Consider the following 12500-nt stretch of genomic DNA (forward strand, 5'->3'; position numbering starts at 1 on the left):
GCCGGCGCCCATGCACTCGCTGCATACAAAATCGTCGGCTCCAGCACCGCCAGATACATCGTTCTGATCACCTCCGAGTTCAGACCCCAAGATACCTTCGCAGCCCTACACAGCTGACGATAGAGGCCCTGTGCCTTCTTGCTCACGTTCTTCACGTGACTGTTGAACGTGAGCCTATCGTCAACTGTGAGGCCAAGTATCCGGACCTCCCCAGTCCGGCCAAGCGGCTCACCTCCCATGCTCAGTAATGGGTAGTCGAACTTCAGCTTATTGGTTAGCACCATCACCTTTGTTTTGTGTGGTGCGAACCTCAGCTTGTTCCTGACCCCCCATTCATGAACACGGGCGAGAACGGCATTGGCCCGACTCGAGATGTCCTGGGCCTTCTGCCCCGAGAAGACCAGCACGACGTCATCTGCGAACGCCTGGCAGTGTGTCCCGGTCTTTGCCACCTCCTCCAGGAGAGGGTTGATGAGGAGGGTCCAGAAGGTTGGGCCGCCTACGGATCCCTGCACGCACCCCTTGGTGGTCTCTCTGGCCCACTCTGCCCCCGCGTACCGTACGGACACCTTGCGATCGCTAAAATAGCTGTCGACAAGGCGCCGCAGATTCGCGGGGCAGCGAGTTTCTGCCAGTCTGCACCGTATAGCAGGCCACCAGGCGTTATCGAAGGCTCCCTCTATGTCCAATGATACCAGCACCGCGATCTCCTTCTCCTTCAGCCGGGTTCGCAGATGCTGGATCAGGTCATACAGGGAGTCTTCGGTACACCTCTGCGGCATGAAGCCGTATTGGTGGCTACTGATATACGGTGCAGTGTACCACCGGATCCTACGGACCATCATTTTCTCAAGGACCTTGCCGAGAATCGGCAGAAGTCCGATGGGCCTGTAGGATTTCGGGTGCGTGTAGTCCTCCTTGTCCGGCTTCCGCAACGCTACGACCACTGCCTCCTTCCATCTCGTGGGGAAGCGGGAAAGCGCGAGACACCGGTTGGAGAGCGCGAGGTACAGAACGGGGTCCACGGCGACGGCCGCTCGGCAGATGTCCGCGGTGAGTCCGTCAGAGCCAGGTGCCTTCTTGGCGTTGAAGGTCGATACGGACCATCGGAGCTCCTCCATCGTAAACGGGGGATCGCATGTTCCGTCATGGTCCCCCGAATTGACTTCATCGGCTTTAGCTCTTACAGTTCTGTGGTCCGCATTGTCCTTCCCGGGGTCGTCCTCCGGGAAGAAAACCTCCGCCAGCAGCCTGGCTGATCCCGCTGCGTCCAGCACTTTACCTGACTGGACGAGGGGGACGTCCTCTCGCCTCACCTCCGTGCGACGCATCACACGGTGGATCCCGTCCCACATGGTCTCGCGATCCTGTCTCTCACAGAAACGCTTCCAGCTATGGGTCTGAGCGCGCCTCGCCTCGAGGCGGTATGCCTCCTTCGCGTCGCAGTACTCGCGCCAGACCAGCTCCTTACGAGCCGGCCTCGCGGCCCTGATCCTTCTCTTCTTCCTCAAGACATCCGCCTTGAGGAGAGAGAGCTGTTCGGACCACCAGGGCAATTCTGTCCTCTTCCGCTTGGAGACCTTCGGCAGGACCAACTCGCAAGCGTCCCTCACGGTTTCCACATACCGACCGACCATGCTGTCCAACGCCCCCTCCTCGGTGATCTGATTCACCTCGGTAGACGTCAGGCAGCGATCCGATAGCAGCCGGGCGACAGTTCGATGGAACTCGCCCCAGTCTGCCCTACGGGTAGTGTACTGCCGTGTGGTCCGCTTGACGTCCGTGCCTCGGGACTTCTCAAACTTCAGATTGAACACAATTGCCCTGTGGTCCGACGAGGATATGTCGTCCACGAGGCTCCAGCCCACCGCTCGGTCGAGCAGGGTGGTCGAGCAAGCAGTAATGTCGACGCGACTGGAGTAATGCTTACCGCCCCGATACGTATCAAACGTCGGCTCAGACCCTTGGTTCAACACGTGCACCCCCAGTTGGTCGAGGGCGGCTGCGACCTCCTCCCCCCTTCGGTCCGTGGACCGGCTACCCCACCAGGTGTTATGCGCATTGACGTCGCCACCCAGTACCACGTTGGCAGTCCCCAAGCCCTCCACGGCCGAGCCGATCCGGTCCAGGTATGGTCCGACGGGCGTATTAGGCTCCAGGTAGACGGACACCACCCCTATCTCCCAAGCCCCAGTCCTCAGCCTGGCCACGGCAACGTTGCCAGACGTGAGTTGGGGACATTGAGTGATATCGATGGTGTCGTCGAATAGCACAATGGCCGCCTTGACAACCTCCCCGTTGCCTCGCGCGACACATTGTACCACCCTTGTCCCTGGGTAGTGCCTCATCTCGCCAATAGCGCCGATATACGGCTCCTGGACCAATGCGAACGCCCAGCCTCTCTTCGGCGCTTCGCATATCAGCTCGGCCGTAGCGAGCTCGGACCTTTGCAGGTTAAGCTGCGCCACGCGGTACCGGTGGTGCCCTGCGCGGAGAGTGCGGTGGGTCACCTGGGTGCCCTTAGCAATAGGCTACGGACGCCCGTGCTATGGTGTCCCACTTTCTCCGCACAGGACAGTCTTCGTCAAATGCGCCGTGGTCCCACCGGTCTGCCTTAGCTAGTCGGCAGTTCCGGCAGGCGGGAGGTTTCCCGGCTTGCCGATCCGGACACTCGGCGCGTAGGTGCCGGCCACCACAATGGCTGCAGCGGTCTTCGCTCTCCGCGCAATGCCGTTTGGTGTGGCCGTAACCTAGGCACCGAGTGCACTGGACTAGCGGGGAGTGATCATGCACCCGCACTCGCTGGAGGTCCACGTGCATGTAGCCCGCAGCCGTCAGCCGTCCCCAGAGCGCAGGCGACACGCGCATGACCACATGGATCGTCTGCACATTTCGCGCCCTCCTCCTGAACCTTACCTCCGCCCTCTGATCCTCCTCAGAGACGTCGACCAGCAGGTGTTTATTTTGGGTCTTAATGGCCTTTATTATTTCTTCGTTAGTATTATAGGCCATTACGTCTCTGAGCAGCACCAGCGGGTCCTTGTTTTTGACCTCTGCAAGGTTCAGGTCCTTGCCTGCCCTCCTCAGCCCCTCACGCACCCTCTCCAGCTCGACCTCTGAGCCGCAGCCCAGGATGACCCGACCGTCCCGCACCCTGCGGATCCGGTCGACCCTTATGCCGGTCTGGGTGGCGTTTAGGGCTTTCCGTATTTTTCCCAGGACCTGCTCGCCCGTGTCGGTCCCCGACGAGACCGCCACCGAGTGCTTAGGTTCGCACCCCGGTGGCGGCCTTTTTGCCGGGCCGGCCGCCACGCTCGCGTACGTGCCGGGAGGCTTCAGTTTTTCTTGTATTTTTACAGCCACGAGAGACTCCCTCAAGCCCTCCAATTCTTTGGTATTGGCTTCAAGGAGTCTCGCGTGGCTGTCTAATTTCTTAAGGAGCTCGCACTGGCTCGCCGGCAGGGGGTTTGCGGGTGGATCCTTCACTACTGCTTCCACCCGTTTCGCCCCGCTCGCCGGCTGCTCTACTGGACCCCCTTTTGGGTCCTGGGTTCTCTCTCTATGTGCGAGCTCCGCCTCCTTAAACAATTCGTAGAGCCGATTAATGGCTAATATCACCTGCTCTTTTATCTCCGTTTTTAGGTTGCGCGAGCTGCCCAGGTGCAATTTCGCCTTTGTTAGGCACGCTCGCGCCTCCTTCATCCGGTCCGCGGAAGCCGGTTTGTCCCCTTTCGGGGATTGCCCGGCCGCCGCGGGAGCAGGTGTCGGCTCCACCGCTTTCGGCAACGTACGCGCCTTTACTTTCACGGCCGGCACGACGCTACGGGGAGAGGTCCCGGGCTTTTTTACCTGCCCTTCCCACTCCCCCACACTCCTCCGGACGCTTCTAGTGGGCGAGGTGCTCACCCGGCACGCCTGGCTGGCGCCTGCCTGGCTCACCTCGCCCGCGTCGGTGGTCTTTGTGGGGGTCCTAATCATTTCTAATAGGGATACGCGTCTGTATAATTTAAAATTTAATAATTATATGTCAACTCAATGTATAAAATAAGTTCTATCTTCTAAATATATTTAAATAAGTCCTAACCTAGTGCAAAAGGGCGATCTTTTATATATAAACTATCTTATAACCTAATGGGAATAGACCCCTATTATTTAGTTTCACTATAACTTTTTGTAATTTCCTGTTATTTGTTTACTTTTCTGTTAACGTTATGCAATTCTTTTTTATGACTTCTTAATTACTTTATTGCTCCACTCGAGCGCTCGGCCTTGACCGCCGGCACAGGTGCGGCGCGGCACGCGCGCGCGGCCCGGTGGTGAGGGGTGACGCGCGACGCGCGGGCGGCGGGGGCAACTTAATATAATGTAAACTGAATGTAATGACTTAATCTGCCTGCTTCTTTATTTCTTTTGGTTAGGTTATCGCTTTGTCTGTTTTAATCTACCCTAGTGCGATAGGTAGTCACTTCGCTTCTTATCCTAAGGCAATAGGGCCGTTTACTAATTTAATTATTTGTCAATTATAAAATAAACTTAATCTTAGTGCAATAGGGCTTTGTCGTCTTATCCTAAGGCAATAGGGCCGCTTAACTAATATAATAATTTGTCAATTATATAATGATCTTAATATTAGTGCAATAGGGCTTGTCGTCTTATCCTAAGGCAATAGGGCCACTAGATTAATGTTACAGTATATAACTAGGAAATCTCAACTTTTATTATTACGTTATATTACGCACGGCCCTGCGGCACGCGCGATGCTGACAGCTGCGCCGCCCGGGGTCGTTGACCTCGTCCGCGGCGCCCAGGTGCGCGCCAGATGTTTTGTTACGGCCGCGGCGGCGCAAAATTGACTCGTTTTAATGTATTTTAACGTCTACCGCCCGCTCTTTTTTATTGAGACTTCCCTGCTATATCTTCTGCAACTACTTAACTAACTAATTAACCTAGTTCTTAAATCTATGAGATGGGTCAAGAAAACCTCAATCTCAGTGGCAGCCGCCGAGTATGATTATTATTTTAATACGAGCCAATTTTGTTTTATTATCGATCTTATGATCTGATTTTGACCTTTGTGGTGGGTGGAGATTTTCTTGTTTTGTGATAGTCTACCCTTTTGTGGGCCCTAAAAAATGGTACCCTGCTAATTTGCGCAGGGTCCGTGACAGTCTTTCACTTCTACCCACCACTTATAAATTTTTAATTTTGAAATCTAATCCCGGCGGCTACCTTGTCTAATTTATATTGTCCCGCGTTGTCGGCGTCGTCAGGCTCCCGGCTGCACCCCTCGACCCCTCTGCCTCGCTTAGCAGTGGGTGTCCGGCTTCGACGACTGTTTCCAATTGGATGATTTCCAATTGGAATTTGTTTATTCTTCTATAACTTTTCGAGTTTTTATCCAAAAAATTTTTTGTTAATACGCTCGCAAAGCTTACGCAAGCGCGCACAAGATAGCAATTCAAAAAGTTTGTGTTACAGCGCTTATTCGCGCGCGGCGGGTCCTTTTAGTTTTTTCACTATTCCGCACTTAATTCGAACTTTTGCTTGTTAAAAATCCAATTAAATTCCGATTTTAAAACTTTTCACGGATTTTTGTTCGGTGTTAATTGGCGGATTTTTTCATATATCACTTGATAGATTTTTCACACTAGAACACACTCAAAACTAATTTAAACTTGCAATTTGTGCGGTAAAGCGTTACGGACCGGTGCGTTCGGCTCGGGAGCGTGCGCAGGACTGGTTAGGTTAGGTTAGGTTAGGTTAGGTTAGGTTAGGTTAGGTTAGGTTAGGTTAGGTTAGGTTAGGTTAGGTTAGGTTAGGTTAGGTTAGGTTAGGTTAGGTTAGGTTAGGTTAGGTTAGGTTAGGTTAGGTTAGGTTAGGTTAGGTTAGGTTAGGTTAGGTTAGGTTAGGTTAGGTTAGGTTAGGTTAGGTTAGGTTAGGTTAGGTTAGGTTAGGTTAGGTTAGGTTAGGTTAGGTTAGGTTAGGTTAGGTTAGGTTAGGTTAGGTTAGGTTAGGTTAGGTTAGGTTAGGTTAGGTTAGGTTAGGTTAGGTTAGGTTAGGTTAGGTTAGGTTAGGTTAGGTTAGGTTAGGTTAGGTTAGGTTAGGTTAGGTTAGGTTAGGTTAGGTTAGGTTAGGTTAGGTTAGGTTAGGTTAGGTTAGGTTAGGTTAGGTTAGGTTAGGTTAGGTTAGGTTAGGTTAGGTTAGGTTAGGTTAGGTTAGGTTAGGTTAGGTTAGGTTAGGTTAGGTTAGGTTAGGTTAGGTTAGGTTAGGTTAGGTTAGGTTAGGTTAGGTTAGGTTAGGTTAGGTTAGGTTAGGTTAGGTTAGGTTAGGTTAGGTTAGGTTAGGTTAGGTTAGGTTAGGTTAGGTTAGGTTAGGTTAGGTTAGGTTAGGTTAGGTTAGGTTAGGTTAGGTTAGGTTAGGTTAGGTTAGGTTAGGTTAGGTTAGGTTAGGTTAGGTTAGGTTAGGTTAGGTTAGGTTAGGTTAGGTTAGGTTAGGTTAGGTTAGGTTAGGTTAGGTTAGGTTAGGTTAGGTTAGGTTAGGTTAGGTTAGGTTAGGTTAGGTTAGGTTAGGTTAGGTTAGGTTAGGTTAGGTTAGGTTAGGTTAGGTTAGGTTAGGTTAGGTTAGGTTAGGTTAGGTTAGGTTAGGTTAGGTTAGGTTAGGTTAGGTTAGGTTAGGTTAGGTTAGGTTAGGTTAGGTTAGGTTAGGTTAGGTTAGGTTAGGTTAGGTTAGGTTAGGTTAGGTTAGGTTAGGTTAGGTTAGGTTAGGTTAGGTTAGGTTAGGTTAGGTTAGGTTAGGTTAGGTTAGGTTAGGTTAGGTTAGGTTAGGTTAGGTTAGGTTAGGTTAGGTTAGGTTAGGTTAGGTTAGGTTAGGTTAGGTTAGGTTAGGTTAGGTTAGGTTAGGTTAGGTTAGGTTAGGTTAGGTTAGGTTAGGTTAGGTTAGGTTAGGTTAGGTTAGGTTAGGTTAGGTTAGGTTAGGTTAGGTTAGGTTAGGTTAGGTTAGGTTAGGTTAGGTTAGGTTAGGTTAGGTTAGGTTAGGTTAGGTTAGGTTAGGTTAGGTTAGGTTAGGTTAGGTTAGGTTAGGTTAGGTTAGGTTAGGTTAGGTTAGGTTAGGTTAGGTTAGGTTAGGTTAGGTTAGGTTAGGTTAGGTTAGGTTAGGTTAGGTTAGGTTAGGTTAGGTTAGGTTAGGTTAGGTTAGGTTAGGTTAGGTTAGGTTAGGTTAGGTTAGGTTAGGTTAGGTTAGGTTAGGTTAGGTTAGGTTAGGTTAGGTTAGGTTAGGTTAGGTTAGGTTAGGTTAGGTTAGGTTAGGTTAGGTTAGGTTAGGTTAGGTTAGGTTAGGTTAGGTTAGGTTAGGTTAGGTTAGGTTAGGTTAGGTTAGGTTAGGTTAGGTTAGGTTAGGTTAGGTTAGGTTAGGTTAGGTTAGGTTAGGTTAGGTTAGGTTAGGTTAGGTTAGGTTAGGTTAGGTTAGGTTAGGTTAGGTTAGGTTAGGTTAGGTTAGGTTAGGTTAGGTTAGGTTAGGTTAGGTTAGGTTAGGTTAGGTTAGGTTAGGTTAGGTTAGGTTAGGTTAGGTTAGGTTAGGTTAGGTTAGGTTAGGTTAGGTTAGGTTAGGTTAGGTTAGGTTAGGTTAGGTTAGGTTAGGTTAGGTTAGGTTAGGTTAGGTTAGGTTAGGTTAGGTTAGGTTAGGTTAGGTTAGGTTAGGTTAGGTTAGGTTAGGTTAGGTTAGGTTAGGTTAGGTTAGGTTAGGTTAGGTTAGGTTAGGTTAGGTTAGGTTAGGTTAGGTTAGGTTAGGTTAGGTTAGGTTAGGTTAGGTTAGGTTAGGTTAGGTTAGGTTAGGTTAGGTTAGGTTAGGTTAGGTTAGGTTAGGTTAGGTTAGGTTAGGTTAGGTTAGGTTAGGTTAGGTTAGGTTAGGTTAGGTTAGGTTAGGTTAGGTTAGGTTAGGTTAGGTTAGGTTAGGTTAGGTTAGGTTAGGTTAGGTTAGGTTAGGTTAGGTTAGGTTAGGTTAGGTTAGGTTAGGTTAGGTTAGGTTAGGTTAGGTTAGGTTAGGTTAGGTTAGGTTAGGTTAGGTTAGGTTAGGTTAGGTTAGGTTAGGTTAGGTTAGGTTAGGTTAGGTTAGGTTAGGTTAGGTTAGGTTAGGTTAGGTTAGGTTAGGTTAGGTTAGGTTAGGTTAGGTTAGGTTAGGTTAGGTTAGGTTAGGTTAGGTTAGGTTAGGTTAGGTTAGGTTAGGTTAGGTTAGGTTAGGTTAGGTTAGGTTAGGTTAGGTTAGGTTAGGTTAGGTTAGGTTAGGTTAGGTTAGGTTAGGTTAGGTTAGGTTAGGTTAGGTTAGGTTAGGTTAGGTTAGGTTAGGTTAGGTTAGGTTAGGTTAGGTTAGGTTAGGTTAGGTTAGGTTAGGTTAGGTTAGGTTAGGTTAGGTTAGGTTAGGTTAGGTTAGGTTAGGTTAGGTTAGGTTAGGTTAGGTTAGGTTAGGTTAGGTTAGGTTAGGTTAGGTTAGGTTAGGTTAGGTTAGGTTAGGTTAGGTTAGGTTAGGTTAGGTTAGGTTAGGTTAGGTTAGGTTAGGTTAGGTTAGGTTAGGTTAGGTTAGGTTAGGTTAGGTTAGGTTAGGTTAGGTTAGGTTAGGTTAGGTTAGGTTAGGTTAGGTTAGGTTAGGTTAGGTTAGGTTAGGTTAGGTTAGGTTAGGTTAGGTTAGGTTAGGTTAGGTTAGGTTAGGTTAGGTTAGGTTAGGTTAGGTTAGGTTAGGTTAGGTTAGGTTAGGTTAGGTTAGGTTAGGTTAGGTTAGGTTAGGTTAGGTTAGGTTAGGTTAGGTTAGGTTAGGTTAGGTTAGGTTAGGTTAGGTTAGGTTAGGTTAGGTTAGGTTAGGTTAGGTTAGGTTAGGTTAGGTTAGGTTAGGTTAGGTTAGGTTAGGTTAGGTTAGGTTAGGTTAGGTTAGGTTAGGTTAGGTTAGGTTAGGTTAGGTTAGGTTAGGTTAGGTTAGGTTAGGTTAGGTTAGGTTAGGTTAGGTTAGGTTAGGTTAGGTTAGGTTAGGTTAGGTTAGGTTAGGTTAGGTTAGGTTAGGTTAGGTTAGGTTAGGTTAGGTTAGGTTAGGTTAGGTTAGGTTAGGTTAGGTTAGGTTAGGTTAGGTTAGGTTAGGTTAGGTTAGGTTAGGTTAGGTTAGGTTAGGTTAGGTTAGGTTAGGTTAGGTTAGGTTAGGTTAGGTTAGGTTAGGTTAGGTTAGGTTAGGTTAGGTTAGGTTAGGTTAGGTTAGGTTAGGTTAGGTTAGGTTAGGTTAGGTTAGGTTAGGTTAGGTTAGGTTAGGTTAGGTTAGGTTAGGTTAGGTTAGGTTAGGTTAGGTTAGGTTAGGTTAGGTTAGGTTAGGTTAGGTTAGGTTAGGTTAGGTTAGGTTAGGTTAGGTTAGGTTAGGTTAGGTTAGGTTAGGTTAGGTTAGGTTAGGTTAGGTTAGGTTAGGTTAGGTTAGGTTAGGTTAGGTTAGGTTAGGTTAGGTTAGGTTAGGTTAGGTTAGGTTAGGTTAGGTTAGGTTAGGTTAGGTTAGGTTAGGTTAGGTTAGGTTAGGTTAGGTTAGGTTAGGTTAGGTTAGGTTAGGTTAGGTTAGGTTAGGTTAGGTTAGGTTAGGTTAGGTTAGGTTAGGTTAGGTTAGGTTAGGTTAGGTTAGGTTAGGTTAGGTTAGGTTAGGTTAGGTTAGGTTAGGTTAGGTTAGGTTAGGTTAGGTTAGGTTAGGTTAGGTTAGGTTAGGTTAGGTTAGGTTAGGTTAGGTTAGGTTAGGTTAGGTTAGGTTAGGTTAGGTTAGGTTAGGTTAGGTTAGGTTAGGTTAGGTTAGGTTAGGTTAGGTTAGGTTAGGTTAGGTTAGGTTAGGTTAGGTTAGGTTAGGTTAGGTTAGGTTAGGTTAGGTTAGGTTAGGTTAGGTTAGGTTAGGTTAGGTTAGGTTAGGTTAGGTTAGGTTAGGTTAGGTTAGGTTAGGTTAGGTTAGGTTAGGTTAGGTTAGGTTAGGTTAGGTTAGGTTAGGTTAGGTTAGGTTAGGTTAGGTTAGGTTAGGTTAGGTTAGGTTAGGTTAGGTTAGGTTAGGTTAGGTTAGGTTAGGTTAGGTTAGGTTAGGTTAGGTTAGGTTAGGTTAGGTTAGGTTAGGTTAGGTTAGGTTAGGTTAGGTTAGGTTAGGTTAGGTTAGGTTAGGTTAGGTTAGGTTAGGTTAGGTTAGGTTAGGTTAGGTTAGGTTAGGTTAGGTTAGGTTAGGTTAGGTTAGGTTAGGTTAGGTTAGGTTAGGTTAGGTTAGGTTAGGTTAGGTTAGGTTAGGTTAGGTTAGGTTAGGTTAGGTTAGGTTAGGTTAGGTTAGGTTAGGTTAGGTTAGGTTAGGTTAGGTTAGGTTAGGTTAGGTTAGGTTAGGTTAGGTTAGGTTAGGTTAGGTTAGGTTAGGTTAGGTTAGGTTAGGTTAGGTTAGGTTAGGTTAGGTTAGGTTAGGTTAGGTTAGGTTAGGTTAGGTTAGGTTAGGTTAGGTTAGGTTAGGTTAGGTTAGGTTAGGTTAGGTTAGGTTAGGTTAGGTTAGGTTAGGTTAGGTTAGGTTAGGTTAGGTTAGGTTAGGTTAGGTTAGGTTAGGTTAGGTTAGGTTAGGTTAGGTTAGGTTAGGTTAGGTTAGGTTAGGTTAGGTTAGGTTAGGTTAGGTTAGGTTAGGTTAGGTTAGGTTAGGTTAGGTTAGGTTAGGTTAGGTTAGGTTAGGTTAGGTTAGGTTAGGTTAGGTTAGGTTAGGTTAGGTTAGGTTAGGTTAGGTTAGGTTAGGTTAGGTTAGGTTAGGTTAGGTTAGGTTAGGTTAGGTTAGGTTAGGTTAGGTTAGGTTAGGTTAGGTTAGGTTAGGTTAGGTTAGGTTAGGTTAGGTTAGGTTAGGTTAGGTTAGGTTAGGTTAGGTTAGGTTAGGTTAGGTTAGGTTAGGTTAGGTTAGGTTAGGTTAGGTTAGGTTAGGTTAGGTTAGGTTAGGTTAGGTTAGGTTAGGTTAGGTTAGGTTAGGTTAGGTTAGGTTAGGTTAGGTTAGGTTAGGTTAGGTTAGGTTAGGTTAGGTTAGGTTAGGTTAGGTTAGGTTAGGTTAGGTTAGGTTAGGTTAGGTTAGGTTAGGTTAGGTTAGGTTAGGTTAGGTTAGGTTAGGTTAGGTTAGGTTAGGTTAGGTTAGGTTAGGTTAGGTTAGGTTAGGTTAGGTTAGGTTAGGTTAGGTTAGGTTAGGTTAGGTTAGGTTAGGTTAGGTTAGGTTAGGTTAGGTTAGGTTAGGTTAGGTTAGGTTAGGTTAGGTTAGGTTAGGTTAGGTTAGGTTAGGTTAGGTTAGGTTAGGTTAGGTTAGGTTAGGTTAGGTTAGGTTAGGTTAGGTTAGGTTAGGTTAGGTTAGGTTAGGTTAGGTTAGGTTAGGTTAGGTTAGGTTAGGTTAGGTTAGGTTAGGTTAGGTTAGGTTAGGTTAGGTTAGGTTAGGTTAGGTTAGGTTAGGTTAGGTTAGGTTAGGTTAGGTTAGGTTAGGTTAGGTTAGGTTAGGTTAGGTTAGGTTAGGTTAGGTTAGGTTAGGTTAGGTTAGGTTAGGTTAGGTTAGGTTAGGTTAGGTTAGGTTAGGTTAGGTTAGGTTAGGTTAGGTTAGGTTAGGTTAGGTTAGGTTAGGTTAGGTTAGGTTAGGTTAGGTTAGGTTAGGTTAGGTTAGGTTAGGTTAGGTTAGGTTAGGTTAGGTTAGGTTAGGTTAGGTTAGGTTAGGTTAGGTTAGGTTAGGTTAGGTTAGGTTAGGTTAGGTTAGGTTAGGTTAGGTTAGGTTAGGTTAGGTTAGGTTAGGTTAGGTTAGGTTAGGTTAGGTTAGGTTAGGTTAGGTTAGGTTAGGTTAGGTTAGGTTAGGTTAGGTTAGGTTAGGTTAGGTTAGGTTAGGTTAGGTTAGGTTAGGTTAGGTTAGGTTAGGTTAGGTTAGGTTAGGTTAGGTTAGGTTAGGTTAGGTTAGGTTAGGTTAGGTTAGGTTAGGTTAGGTTAGGTTAGGTTAGGTTAGGTTAGGTTAGGTTAGGTTAGGTTAGGTTAGGTTAGGTTAGGTTAGGTTAGGTTAGGTTAGGTTAGGTTAGGTTAGGTTAGGTTAGGTTAGGTTAGGTTAGGTTAGGTTAGGTTAGGTTAGGTTAGGTTAGGTTAGGTTAGGTTAGGTTAGGTTAGGTTAGGTTAGGTTAGGTTAGGTTAGGTTAGGTTAGGTTAGGTTAGGTTAGGTTAGGTTAGGTTAGGTTAGGTTAGGTTAGGTTAGGTTAGGTTAGGTTAGGTTAGGTTAGGTTAGGTTAGGTTAGGTTAGGTTAGGTTAGGTTAGGTTAGGTTAGGTTAGGTTAGGTTAGGTTAGGTTAGGTTAGGTTAGGTTAGGTTAGGTTAGGTTAGGTTAGGTTAGGTTAGGTTAGGTTAGGTTAGGTTAGGTTAGGTTAGGTTAGGTTAGGTTAGGTTAGGTTAGGTTAGGTTAGGTTAGGTTAGGTTAGGTTAGGTTAGGTTAGGTTAGGTTAGGTTAGGTTAGGTTAGGTTAGGTTAGGTTAGGTTAGG

The sequence above is a fragment of the Battus philenor genome, unplaced genomic scaffold, assembly GCF_028537555.1.
Source record: "Battus philenor isolate CCGP_79_NKW_IND1 unplaced genomic scaffold, ilBatPhil1.0.hap1 SCAF_8, whole genome shotgun sequence".
In the NCBI taxonomy this organism is placed as follows: domain Eukaryota; kingdom Metazoa; phylum Arthropoda; class Insecta; order Lepidoptera; family Papilionidae; genus Battus; species Battus philenor.